The sequence below is a fragment of the Myxine glutinosa genome, chromosome 1 (genome assembly GCF_964187855.1).
Source record: "Myxine glutinosa chromosome 1, kmMyxGlut1.1, whole genome shotgun sequence".
NCBI classification, from domain to species: Eukaryota; Metazoa; Chordata; class Myxini; order Myxiniformes; family Myxinidae; genus Myxine; species Myxine glutinosa.
Genome location: NC_136261.1, coordinates 121,613,179 through 121,628,239, shown reverse-complemented (window position 1 = coordinate 121,628,239; position 15,061 = coordinate 121,613,179).

Below are 15,061 nucleotides of genomic sequence, written 5' to 3'. Positions count from 1 at the left end.
TTCCACGTGAAGTATTGACATAGGCATTGAGGAAGTTAGGAGTGGAGGAATGGTTGATCAGAGTAGTGATGGCAATGTACAAAAGAGCGTGCACAGCTGTAAGGACGAAGGACGGGAACAGTGGTGAGTTTGAGGTGAAGGTGGGAGTGCATCAGGGGTCGGTACTAAGTCCACTACTATTTGTAGCTGTGATGGAGGTGCTGGCTCAGAACGTAAAGGAGGGTTTACCGTGGAAGTTGTTGTATGCAGATGATCTGGTGTTGATTGCGGAAAGTATGGATGGACTGAAGGAAAAGATGAACAAGTGGAAGGAATGTATGGAGACAAAAGGTCTGAAGGTGAATATCAGAAAAACGAAGGTGATGGCAAGTGGTAAAGCATGTGGTGAGCTGGAAAGAACTGGGAAGTGGCCCTGTGCTGTGTGCAGGAAGGGTGTCGGAGTGAACTCCATTCAATGTGCAATGTGCGCTGAGTGGGTTCATCAAAAATGTAGTGGTCTGAGAGGGTCATTAACCAGTGTGGCACCCACATTCAAATGTAAGGTGTGCACAGAGGGAGCTGCAGATGGAGGAAATGTTGGAGTTGGATCTTGGAGACGGCGTGAAGCTGGAAGGTGTGAAAACATTTTGCTACCTCGGAGACATGCTGAATGGAGAAGGTGGATCAGACTCGGCAACGGTTGCTAGAGTGAGATGTGCATGGAAGAAGTTTCGGGAACTGAGTGGCATGCTGATGAGGAGGGGAGTGTCGCTGAAGCTGAAGGGAAAGGTGTATGCTGCATGTGTGAGAAGTGTTATGATTTATGGGAGCGAGACATGGTTAATGAACGTAGAGCAGCAACGAAGGGTGGAAATGCGAATGGTTCGGTGGATGTGTGGAGTATCGTTGAGAGAGAGGAAGACAAATGATGAATTGCGAAAGATGATGGTAATAGAGCCTGTGATTGATGCTGTGAAGAGGAACAGGTTGAGTTGGTTTAGTCATGTGTTGAGGAAGGATGAAAGTGACTGGTTGAGAAGAGTGATGGAAATGAATGTAGAAGGAAGAAGAGGACGGGGAAGACCGAGAAAGACTTGGCTAAAGATGGTGGAAGAAGAAATGCGGGCAAGGGGGTTAACAAGGGGAGATGCAGAAAATAGGGCAAAATGGAGAAGATTGTCATGGGGACCGCAAGGCTAACCCCCGCTCTTGCAGGGAAAATGGCTTTAAAATGCATGTTGTTGTTGTTGAGGACACCCTCTTCCACAATCATCTACCATCCTTATTTATGTTCATCCACATCCTCGCCAATGACACCCTGCTGGGTCATCTCTGCATTTGTTTTTAGTGCTTTGTATATACTGTACGGTATCGATTCCTAACTAACATTTATGCTTCCTCGGATACCCTATTTATTGTCATGGACAACCTTAGTAGTAGTCCATGAGCCAGACCAGATATTGGTACCACCTGGGGTGGCAAAATCTCACTGTGTTTTCTTGAAAGGCATATACCCATAGATGAATTTTTTTTAAAGCCAAGCTTGGAATGGTAGCTTAGTGCTAGTGATCACCTCTTAAAGATGGAGGACTGGGCCTGATCCGGGACCTGAAATTATGGGGTAGGGGAAATATAAATTATGATATCGTTTGAACTAATGGTCCAATTGCTACAAATAACCACTCAAAATGTTGGAAATTTTATGTTCTACATTACTGTATCTATTATTTGCCAATATGCTAATTAAGTATGTCACTAGAGGTCAAAAGGTCACAAAATTTGACCCCTGCTTAAAATCTGGCCATCCGTCCAAAATATCACCACAGTTACCCTACCAATGGGAATTTCTCAGCCAAAATGGGCTCAAATAGAAGCTAATAAGTGTCCAAGTCCATTTTATGCCTAAAAGTGTGGATTTTATTTGTATCTGAGCCATGGTACATAACGGAATGTGACACATCTTTGAAAACGGCCATTTTAAACCTGAAAAACATGCAAAAATGAAAGATGCCAATGTGTTGGTGTTAATAAAAAATCTTTCAAACAACATTTTAATACAAATGTCAAATATCATGTGAAAATGTGCTCTTATTTAGTTTAGGGCTGTTAGGCATTTAAAGGTCTCCTGTAGTCAAGGTCAAGGTCATTCACCATTGAACCTCAGGTATGCATTTTTTTACGTCCATCTGACAAAATACCTCATGAAACATGGTGAATCATCCCTTAACAACATATCAAAATATTGATACCTGCTAGAAATTCCTCTTTATGGATTTGGTAGGCCTATTTAAGCCTCAATTCTCAGCCTAATCCTACTGATTCAAAGTGGCTGAAGAGTGTCCCGAAGAGCATGAAATACAACTACATGTATCTCTCCCAGAGAGATCAATAACTAATCAATACATTTATTAATTGTTTCATCAGAGTTGACCCCCTGCACAACCAAGCATCACATCCTCCTATACAGTACCATAGTGTATCCATTAAAGGGACCCCAGTATCAACGTCTGAGTTGCATCTCAATCTTCGTCAGAGTCACTGTTGTCGTCATCATCGGATGAGCCTTCAAATTCAACCTTGCCATGTTCCTCCTCCTCCACCTCCTCCTCCTCCTCCTCCTCCTCCTCTTGCATGTTGCTACAAGTCTGCAACTTGGATAGGTATGTGCACCTCATCCTGTTCTGAAGGCAGGAACAGCTCTCCTCCAAGCACTGCCTTGGACAGTTGCAGGCGATCAACTCCATGACAACCTCAGGGGCAGGTGGTGCGTCACCCCAATCAATCACCAACTGTCCGTCATCTACCCTCCATCCATGGCCACACGGAGTCGGAATATCTGGATTCTTGTCCAAACTTCTCTTCCGGATTGCACATTGGTAGTTGGCCCTCTTACAGTGATTGATCAAGGAAGATGCGCGGGGGGGGGGGGGGGGGGGGAGGAAGGGGGGGGGGGATGAGGAGGGAGGAGGGGGAGAGGGGGGGGAGGAGGGGGGGAGTTGCCAAGACTCGGCCTCGCCTTTCTTCGCACAAAAGATGTTGAAACGCAACTCATTGACGCTGTTGATGGCTGTCCTGGCGCTGTAGAGGGAACAAGTCAGTGCCTCTAGTCGCTGGATTGATTCATTTGATAGGTCCCATGATTGGCCTATTGACTGCAGGGTGGTCATGTGTTCCTCGTGGCTTAGAAGCCGAAGAGCTGAAACTTTGCCCCGGCCAGCAAAGCTGCTCACGGTGTCGCAACCCGTGAATGAATGGAGACCCAGGAGGCAGGCACATTTTTCAAGACCAAGGGCATATGCAAGACCATGGGCATCTGCAGCTTTCTTAATCTCTATGTATTCAGTGCACGTCTTGGATCCCAATTTGAAGAATACTGGGCATTTTAACTTTGGTGTGAAGGCCATTGCCAAGATGAAGACATCAGTGTCTGGTGACACGATGACAGCAGCTGTCAGACCAGACCTGCCGCAGTGCTCGGCATGTAGGAGTAGCCGGGTGTCTGCCTCCCCCTGGCTGCTCTGTAGATCTTGAACATCAGACACTGAGTCCTTTGTGACTCTTGTGCACTGGTCTCCGTGTGTGAGGAAGAGCTTTTTCCTGTCCAGCCTTTCACGTGGACTTTGGTCGTTGCTCCATTCCTCAACCAGAAAATCAATCAGTTGGGTCTTGTTGTTTCCACAATGTAGAAAACTCTTCCATTGCTTCAACCTATGGCCGGATGCAATCTTACCAAATGTCATGGCACTCTCAGACCCTCTTTTTACCCGCTCGGGATTTTTAATGGAGTTCTCCTTGTAGACGTCGAAGACAACATCAATTCGACGGTTGACTCTCCCCTCCCTCAGGACAAGATGGATTTGGAGGCTTCTCCAGAAGAGGCATTAGTGGTATTTGCCATCATTTTCTGTACAATGGCCATTCCATCAAAGATGCAAGCTGAGTTAGAAGGGATGGTATCTGCTGGTGAAGGATCTTTTCTCAGACGTTTGGAGAGCTGTGCCTTAATGGTCTCCCGTAGGGTGCCTTCAGGGTTCGCTAAAGCCCAAGGTATAGGACCAAGACGATAGGACAGCACATTCTTCATGTACAGCTTTCTGGTCTGTCCAATGAGGGTCATTTTTGCAAAGAGGTTCCTGTCAGCCTTCATGATGATGCTCCGTCCCTGTGTTTTGAAAGACCTCTTCATTTTGATATCGCTGAAAGTCTTCAGCCTCTGTTTCTTCAGTGGATCGAAGAAACCCTTGGTGGCACGGACGTCAAGCCTTTCGTCACAGAATTCTTTAAATGCCGCAATGCCCTTGTCCTTGGCCCCTAAAGGGTCTTTGGCGATGTTGTCAGGGATGACCATTCCTGTGGAGAGGCTGATGAGCTCAGAGGGGACACCAAATGGATTAGTCCAATTTACATCCAGCATATCGACTAACACTGAAACATCCCTTTCATCCTTCCTCATCCGTGGTGCGGTGAGATCAGGGTGGCAGAATGATCTGTCACTCCCCAGTGCACTCCTCAGTAAACCCAGAAATGAGCTCCTGTACTCTGCAGTGATCTTGACTTGAGTGACTTGAGTGAGTGACTTGTGGGATCTCATCATCTCTGGCTGTGGCAGCAATCCTAAAAATGCCGGCATGCTTCCGGATCTCAGCTGCTTTGAGAAGCCATTCCCACGATGCACGATTTTGGGGCGAATTCAGCTCGAGGTCTGTGTCCTCGCACTCAAAGATGCAGGAGGAACGGGTCAACTTGTGTGGCAGTAAGAGTACTTGGTCTAGATCTCCAGTGCCCTCCCATTATTGCCTGAAAGTGAAAAAAAATGCTAATTAAATATCAGCATATTGACATCATTCATTTTGGATGTTTTTCAGGCTAAAATGGCCGTTTTCAAAGATGGGTCAAATTCCGTTCGGTACCATGGCTCAGATACAAATAAAATACACTTTTAGGCATAAAATGGACTTGGATACTTATTAACTTCTATTTGAGCCCATTTTGGCTGAGAAATTCCCATTGGTAGGGTAACTGTGGTGATATTTTGGACGGATGGCCAGATTTTAAGTAGGGGTCAAATTTCGTGACCTTTTGACCTCTAGTGACATAGTTAATTCGCATATTGGCAAATAATAGATATAGTTATGTATAACATAAAATTTCCAACATTTTGAGTGGTTATTTGTAGCAATTGGACCATTAGTTCAAACGATATCGCAATTTATATTTCCCCTACCCCATAATTTTGGGGCCCGGATCAGGCCCAGTCCTCCATCTTTAAGAGGTGATTGCTAGCACTAAGCTACCATTCCAAGGTTGGCTTCAAAGTTTTTTTTCATCTATGGATATACAGTCACGTGAAAAAGTAAGTACACCCCATGTAAAGTTTTGACTTTTTCAATATATTTCCGCATACAGCTATTTTATCTTCATTTCAACAATATTGATAGATAAAGGTGATATAATATAACAAATATCATGAAACATTTACATTTTGTAGTCCATTGTATAATTTAAATAAACATAAATGCAAATTTCGCAATTGGAAAAAGTAAGTACACCCTTGGCTCTAATTAGTGGTATTGCCCGCTTTGGCAGAGACAACCTCAAGTAGGCGTTTCTTATAACTGTCTACCAGTCTCTGACATCGACTGGGAGAAATTTTTGCCCACTCCTCCATGCAGAATTCTTTCAGCTGTGCGATGTTTGAGGGGTTTCTTGCATGCACAGCTCGTTTCAAATCCCCCCACAACATCTCGATGGGATTTAGATCCGGGCTTTGACTTGGCCATTCCAGAAACCTCCATTTCTTTCTTTTCAGCCATTCCTTGGTGGATTTACTGGTATGTTTAGGGTCATTGTCATGTTGCAACGTCCACCCTAGGTTGAGCTTCAACTTTCCGACAGAGGGCCTCACATTATCCTCCAGCACCCTCTGGTACAATGAAGAATTCATAGTGGATTCCATGATGGTGAGTTGCCCAGGACCTGATGCAGCAAAGCTGCCGCAAACCATAATATTTCCACCACCATGCTTTACAGTTGGTATCAGGTTCTTGTGGTCAAAATAATGCTGTCTTTGGTTTTCGCCAAACATGTCTTCTGGTACTGTGGCCAAATAGCTCTACCTTTGACTCATCTGTCCAGAGCACATTGTTCCAGAAGTGCTGGTCTTTGCCTAGGTGTTCATTGGCAAACTTTAGTCTTGCCCTGATGCTCTTTCTGGACAGCAAAGGTTTCCTCCTGGCACACCTCCCATGTAGATCAAATTTGTGCAGCCTCTTTCTAATGGTAGACTCGTGCACTTTGACATCAACAGTGGCAAGAGCTACTTGTAGGTCCCGTGATGACATTCTGGGGTTCTTAGATACTTTTTTCAGCATCTTGCGCTCTGCTCTCGGGCTGAAGTTGCTGGGGCGGCCTGGCCTGAACAAGTTGGCAGTTGTTTGGAATCTTCTCCACTTGTAGATGAACTTCCGGACAGTCGAATGATTGATTTCAAATTGTTTGGAGATCTTTTAAAATCCCTTCCCAGACTCGTAGGCATCTATACCCTTCTTTCTGAAGGCCTCAGAGAGCTCTTTTGATCTAGGCATGGTTACGCCGCACACTTCAACAACAAAGAGCAAACCAAACTAAATATCTGAGGTTTAAATAAGGCAGGTTCCTCCAAGATCCTCTCTAACGATGTTGCAATCATTTGCATCTGAGCTGGTGCACCTGATCCTAATTTTAGGTATTTGAAGTAGTGATAAATGTCGGGGTGTACTTACTTTTTCCACATGCGAAATTTGCATTGTTGTTTATTTAAATTATACAATGGACTACAAAATGTAAATGTTTCATGATATTTGTTGTATTATATCACCTTTATCTATCAATATTGTTGAAATGAAGATCAAATAGCTGTATGTTGAAATATGTTGAAAAAGTCAAAACTTTACATGGGGTGTACTTACTTTTTCACGTGACTGTATGCCTTTCAAGAAAACATGGTGAAATTTTGCCACCCTAGGTGGTACCAATCCATGAAATTCTGGGGTCTGGCCCATGGACTTTAGGACATATTTGCATATTTCAAGGTGATGAGTTCAGAGGGTAAAACAGCCATCTTTGGATGCATGTCATATAATTGAATCGAACAATAAGAAACCCCTTCTTGACTAATGGGTGAGAGATCTTGAGAATTCCTTCAGTTTGTAAGACACATTGACAAAATACTGCACAATAAACAAATATCCAAACAACTTTAATTGTGATTTCAGAGCACACTTTATCAATACAATATATCCAATTCATTAAAATTGAAAGCAATTAAATGACCAAGTAACTTAAAGACTGATTTAAAGAGCATCACCAAATCAATAGCTGGACTTCGTGTCTCACCAAGATTTTGCCCATTTCATCTTCTGCTCCTCTTCATCTTTGCTTTAAAAGGGGCGAGTTCAAATTTTCACCAAGCTTCTGCCCTGCCTTGACCACGATACTCCTCCACTTCAATCTGTCCACAGCTAACTCTCTCCATTCTCCAACCATCACCCCCTTACTTATATCCCTCTTCACACAATCCTCCCATCCCAACTGTGGTCTACCTATTTTCCTCCTACCTTGCTCCTCAACCCATCTGCTCTGCCATTCTCTCTAACCCCCATGTGCACTAAGTATCCAGCCCATCTCCTCGTCAAGCTCATCTGTGCACCAATCTCCTCCCTCGGTTTGACTCCGTAAGTCCACTGTGCTAACCAGGGAGTTGAGAGAATGTCATTGGGCAGTAGACAACTTTGATGCAGTCCTGGTGAGAGAGGTGTCAGCATCAACTCATATCCCAATATTGACTGCATCAGAAGAGCGTGGATAGAGGACGATTTGGTGGATGAGATGTGTCTGCTCCCAAGAGGCAGAAAAAAGTCATGCGCCTGCGTTGAAAGTGGAGCTGCTTGACTGACTACAAAGGAGTGAGAGTGCAGACTCTGTGGACAGGCACTATTGCGTGAACGAGTTGACTGTGCGCCACATAAAGAGAACGAGAATGCGATTCACCAAAGTATCACGGCGAGCACAGTACCTAGCACCAAAGTGGTTACCCAGGTCTGGGACGTCTACTTCAAAGCAATGGAGAAGGCATTAAATGTGTGGGTAGACGGTAATGCCCAGAGAAACGTGCCTTTAAGCGGACTTCTGATTCGTGAAAGGCAAAGCGGATGTATGATCATCTGGCTGGCACGGGTGGTGCTGCAAACACGAGCGATGTAGGTACGAGCGATGCGGGTACGAGTGATGCGGGTACGAGTGATGCGGGTACGAGTGATGCGGGTACGAGTGATGCGGGTACGAGTGGCCCCAGTTCCTTCAAAGCCAGCAGGGAATGTTTCACCTCTTCAAGGAGTGGTAGGTCTCCGCAATGTAAAGGTCACAGGCTGGCATGCCTTAGCGGACCATGAGGCATTGAGGCAGCTCAGAATTTCTCTGCTCAACTCGCACAGCTCATCGAGAAGAAGAGGTATCTACTGGAGCAGGTCTTCAATGCAGACTAACCTGTTCTGGAAGAAAATGCCCATGGGGACTTTGAAATTGAAGCGAGAGAGGACAGCATTAGGCTTCAAGCCTGCTAAGGATCGGTTTCTCTTCTTCTCTGTGCCAACGCTAAAGGGGACTGCATGATTAAGCCAATGATGCTGTATCATTCCCTAAAGCCGTGTGTTCTCAAGGGCAAAAACAAACAAACTCTGCCCGTGTTTTGGAGGGCTAACAAAAAAGTATGTGTAACAGCTGCCATCTTCCTGGATTGGTTCCACTGTTTCATTCCTCAGGTGGAGAGGTACCTGGCAGACAAGAACCTCTCCTCCAAGGTTCTCCTGTTGATGGACAATGCTCCTGGCCACCCCGAGGGGCTGAAGGTGGCCCATGCCAATGTTGAGGTCATCTTCCTGACACCCAACACCACCTCCCTGATCCAAACACTTGGCCAAGGGGTGATTTCAACCTTTAAAACTAATTACACCCACCACATCTTCTGTCGCATCTTGGATGCAATCGAGTTTGACCCCGCACTTACCGTCATGGAATATTGGAATACTTAGGCAGTTAAGACCGAAAAATAGGGCGTATCGTTCATTTTTTCAAGAAAGCACCAAATTTGGCACAGATGTAGTATGGACCTATACAATTGTTTTCCTGAGGGGCGCCCAAAAATTCAGAACCCCTGGTGGCCGCCATATTGAATTTCAACATGACCGCCCTCTGTGACCTATTTCCCTCAATAACTTCTATACTATGAGCGATAACACCACAGTTCCAGTGTCTTACCCCATGTTTTCATGGTCTCTGAATCCAATGGGTTCAATTGCATAAAAATTGGCATCCATCATCTTTAATTTCAAGATGGCCCCATGGTGTTTCCATTTTCCTTGAATCTCTCATAGTATTTTAGGTAAAATTTCAATTCCAAGTGATACACATTGTTTTATTGGTCTCTGATAACAATGGAATGGTATTAATTAATCAAAGTTACACACAGTTGCAGTTTTAACTTAAAATATTGTGGGCACTTGAAAGGTGGAGGCTCTCGCACAGACGCGTAGTATGACAAGCACTGTCCATCGCAGTCACACAGTGATGTGCAGGGCAGATTTGCCCTGGAGCATTTACAGTTGCCTTTACAGGCCGACTTACAATGGCAGCTTGTAAGCTCTGAACATGCATCCTGTATCAGTGGTATTGTGGTCCAAATTGGTGTCCAAGAAGTCCCTGTTTTCATCCAGCCCCAATCAGCTGGTGATGGAAGTTCTGGGTAGGGCACAAATGCCTGACTCCATACGTGTCCAGCCTGAAAACATGCACGTTTTAGGTGTTGTTCGAAGGCGTCTGCTGTTGGGGGAATGTATCAATTGTTCTTGCCTTATTCGTGAACAAGTGTTGGCGCATGTCATTCACTGTCTTTATCTCGGTAGTCCGGTCATAGAGGATGGCAACATATCTTTCTATGCTCTGTAGTTCCATAGTAATAGCGTCCACAGATGGCTTATAAGCGAGAGCATGAAAGGTCTGCGTGATGCTGGGGTATGCCTCCCAAGCCTTCCAGACTGTCTTTTTCCCAATTTGGGCAAAAAATGACACTGTGTCGCAGTCAGTGAAGGCATGAAATAATGGCAAAGACTCGGACTTCCTGCGGCAAAGGCCGGTGGCAATTTTATGGATGGCAAGGTTGCGGTAGCTTTTACCAGTGCCAATGGCAATCCAGAGTTCCTCCACATCGTGTGACTGGTAGGTAAAGTAGTGTGCTATTGCCAAGACCACAATATCAGAATCTACAGTTCGAATCAATACCCGTTTTCTCCCCTTTTTCACGGCATCCAAGACATTTTTTTGGATTTTTTGAATTTTCTGAATTTTTGGGCGCCCCTCAGGAAAACAATTGTATAGGTCCATACTACATCTGTGCCAAATTTGGTGCTTTCCTGAAAAAATGAACGATGCTTCCCCTTAACTGCCTAACTAGAATGAATTCAACATCGTGCACTGTATCAGTCCATCAAGGACTCTCTTGAAGAAGCCAAAGCCTCCACCATCAACACTTGCTGGCACAATTTATGGTCTCAGGTAGTCGATGACCTCAGAGGCTTTCCCGGCACCATGGAAGAGAGGCGGACAACTGTCGGGTTGGCACGGGAGGTGGGAGGAGAAAGCTTCGATGACATGCAGTCCAAGGAGTTGAAGGAGCTCATCATCTCACTTCAGTCGAACGTCAAGCATGGACAGCCGATAAGTGAAAGACTTGGGCAAAAAACGGCGAATGGCAAACCATGAACTAATAAATTCCACATTCCTGTCCCTCCTTCCGTCGAATTTCAGGCATGGACAGCTGGTTCGTGAAGGATTTGGATAAAAACAAAACAACTTACTGCAGCTGAATGTTTCTATACACGGTCAATTGTGAAACTACAAATGCCGAATCCACGAATGTCACAGGTAGAAGCCCTCACGTCATTTCCTCATTCTGCTTTAAACTCAATATCTCTATATTTTTATTCCAAAATGCATCAATGCATCATCATTAATAACAAATTAATACTATACCATTAATATAACAAAATACAATGTTAAATAACACTCGAGGTGTAAACTAATATTGACCGATCTGACATGATAACCAATACAGACGAATCTGCCGGCGAGAAAGTGCGGATATGAAACACTCCGTACAGGTGGAAAATGAAAATCATGATTGTATTGAGAAATTTATGAAACTTCCCACTCACCTTAGGACATCCGCTGGGATACCAATACATTCCACATAAGGTTTGGTGGAGTTCGCCACAAAACTGAGGGAGTAGTTTCGGGACGGCGGAAAGACACTCCTGTTTTATAATATAGAGCCAATGGAGTGTCCTTGATGGTTGGCCATCCCTACAAAAGAGGTCTATCAACTTCTTCATACAAAAGTCAGAAAAAACGTTTAAAAACGAAAAAACGTGATGGAATCCCCAAAAACCAAACAATTAAGGTAGGAAGGAATGGCAAGAATGGTTTGACAAGGAATATCAAAGTAGGAATGACACCACAATTCTTTTACGGATTGCCATCATGACGTATTTTGACTTTTTTGTCATAGGTGGCAACAATAACAATTGTATGAAGAGGACTATATTGGAGATAGTTTGTTGGTGTTGGGGGTGATAGTTGGAGAATGTGATGTTGGTTGGAGGTTGGAGAATGTGAAAATGATGGTCGGAGGTTGGAGAATGTGAAAAGGGGGTGATGGTTGGAGAATGTAGTTGGTGTGATTGTCTGTTTTATTTGTTGTGGGATTGAGACGGAAAAAAGTGAAAACGGAATTCCCTGTATCGTGAGCCAGGGGTTCAGATGGAAAACCAATGGGCCAACTTGCATTTTTACAGTTTGAAGATATAACACCCCAAAGTTGATTACCTTGCATATTTTCTCTCATGAAAGAGAAATTAAAATCTTGCTTCAATGAGATAATTCGCTCCTTTATTTTGTCATTAGTTGCACATTAGACATGAAACAGAGTTGGTAAGAGATAAGGGGTGTTTGAAAATTCTATGACCGGGATGTTTGATATTACGCGGGAGCCACAGCTTTACTTATCCTTATAAACGTGTTTGCTTGTTGTTGTTGAATAGCCCCGGACAGTTCTCTCGAACAAGCCCGTGGCACGGAGACAGTCGATCGATCTCCCAGGGGCGACGCAGAGATCGCTCACATCCAGGATGGTGTACCCCTGTCCTCACAAAGTCAGGACCTTGACAGAGTTAGAAGGAGGGAGAGAAAGAGAAAGAGAAAGAGAGGGTGAGAGAGAGAGGGAAAGAAGAAGGGAGAGAGCGAGAGGGAAAGAAGGAGAGAGAGAGAGAGAGAGAGAGAGAGAGCGAGAGGGAAAGGGCAGGCCCATGGCGACCGATCAGCACCTTGACCCTGACGAATCCCGGCAGCAGGGAAGAATGAGGAAGATTTGGTCCCGACTTACGTTGGGCGGGTACAACCACCACGAAGAGGCATCCCCGATAATTTTACAACTTACTTGTATGCGTAATATGTAATATTAGTTTCACTTGTCAGACATTTGTCCGAGTTTGTTGTTTTAGAGTAAAACCTTGAAATTTGCTCCATCATACAATAATGTATCTTCCAAAATCGACCATCAAGGTGCCATCAAACATTCATGCAAAGAAGACACCAACTCCAAAGAAAATCCACAAATGCATTCCTTTTTTATTTTCCTGTGGGCATGCATGGTGAAGGTGAACCCTCATATTATACAAGAGCCAATTTAAGTGTGGATTGGAGTCTCTGGTAGAATATCCAGGTCAGAAAAACTGGCAAATGCAACTGCAACTGCTAAATAAGCTGTTGCCTTTAGGTTGAAGCATTAATCATGGAGAATAGCCACGTTAAGAGGGCCAAAATATGCACATAGCATGGAATTTCTCAAGGTAATTTTCTCACAATCATCAATAAAAACTAGGACATGGTGATGGTCTTAGCAAGATGGGTACTCTGAAACCTCAGTGCTCATGATCAACCACAAACTACAATCATGGATGTTGCAAGCTTCTGGGACTATTCATCACAGATCTAAACAACTTTATTGCTCGTCTGTTAAGTGGTGATAAAACGTGGCTTCTCCACTGGGATCCTGCAACCAAATTGGAATATCTGCAATGGTAGCACACGGTATCACCATCCATCATTACATTTTGCACCCAACCTTCAGCTGGTAACACCATATAGCCTCGGTTTTATGGGATGGAAAGGCAATTCTACTGATTGACGATGTGACTCACAAAGACTACAACAACTGGGTAACATTACACCAGCCTCAAAAACAATATCGTGATCGATTATCGAGAACAAACACCGAGAGACGTCAACCAAAGGTTTGCTCCTCTCCAACAACCACACATCTATATAGAGGGCCCGCGCTGCACAGACTGCTATTCGTCATTGTGGCTTCGAGCAGCTGAATCATCCCAAGTGCAATCTGGACCTTCCCAGCAGGCATGTTCAGCTGGGGCCCATATGGGTCGTATGTGGGCTAACTTGTGGGTCCCAAGTGTGTCCCGCACATTGGCCCCAGGTGGATTTGTTCATCGGCTCCACCATGGCCCAACTGGGCTAGGCCACGTGGGCTGGACATGGGCTTTTTGTGGGCTAGCCTACATGGGCTAGACATGGGATTTGCATGGGTTATACATGGATATTTCCTGCACCTCTTGTGAAAGTAAATGGGGTGCAAATCAATACTGCATTATTTACAACATCACATCTGCTTTACTGTCAGTAGAAATATCTAATGGAGTGTATTTTTAGAGAGGCTTTCCTTGAAGTGATCTTAAAGAACATCATAACTTGGATCTGTCAAAACAAGCTAAAAATGGGAAATACTTTAATAATTCAATGGTGTTCCTGTTGAATTTGAAATGCCTTGGAACATCTTGCTGTGGTATTCCTGCTTCCAGAATACCAAAGGTGTGAACCTCTGAAATTTTGACAAAGATAGGATCCGTTCCCCATCCTTGAGGGAAATGACGACACACACACTCACACACACACACACACACACACACACACACACACACACACACACACACACACACACACACACACACACACACACACACACACACACACACACACACACACACACTTTAGGGCTGCCAATTCACATATGACGAATAATTGACTGAAGCATCCTACACGTAGGTGAAGGAAAAATCTGAACACTCCTATTTTTCTGATTTGGACAGTTTGAAGGACAGCAAGAGCAGGCGCATTCCAGTCAAGGGACACTTTATTGATAAATTGCAAATAAAAATTTGGCACATCTTGCACTATTGTATTTCATTCCCATACTATTATGAACGAGAGAGTTCATAGAACACCTTACCTCACACAGTCTTGAGAAACAAGGACATGGGTGGGGTCAGCAAGCGGCAAATTTGATTGGTCGTAATGGTGCAAAATGCTTTAAAAATACATTCTCCAGGTACTGTTAAATTAAAGGTTTGCAAAAGTGCCTATAAAGTAATTTGTGTTCTTCAGTGTTCAAGTACATAATTCAATATTGAAATAGAATTTTAAAGGTCGTAGAAAAAATAATTTTAGACGTTACCACCATTGATCCAGTATCTTTTACACCACCTTATTTAACACCTTACATTAGTTCGTCGTGCCTTTTGTTTGTGTCATTTATATCGTCCTTAAAAACAGTACGTTTCCTGTTTGGAATGATTTTCAATTTTGTTTGACTGCCAAACAGATAGAGTAAAAATATTATCTCACTCTTCTCCGCACATGCGCAATCGGGACAAATGCAGAGTTACAGTACTACTAAACTACATGTTTGTTTTCCGATTCATGTTGCAATTTGTGTTCAAAAAACAACATTCAATTGAAATTAAGTTGTTCCTCGATCATAAACTAACTTTTGTAGACAGACAGACAGACAGAAGTTTTAAACCCTGCTTTTAGGTTCGCGTGCATGGGGTAATGACCCTCATAATGATAAATAATAACATTTCATATAGTACCTAATTTTTGCTTCTCTATTTCTTGTGACGCAGTGCTGTACCCGGCT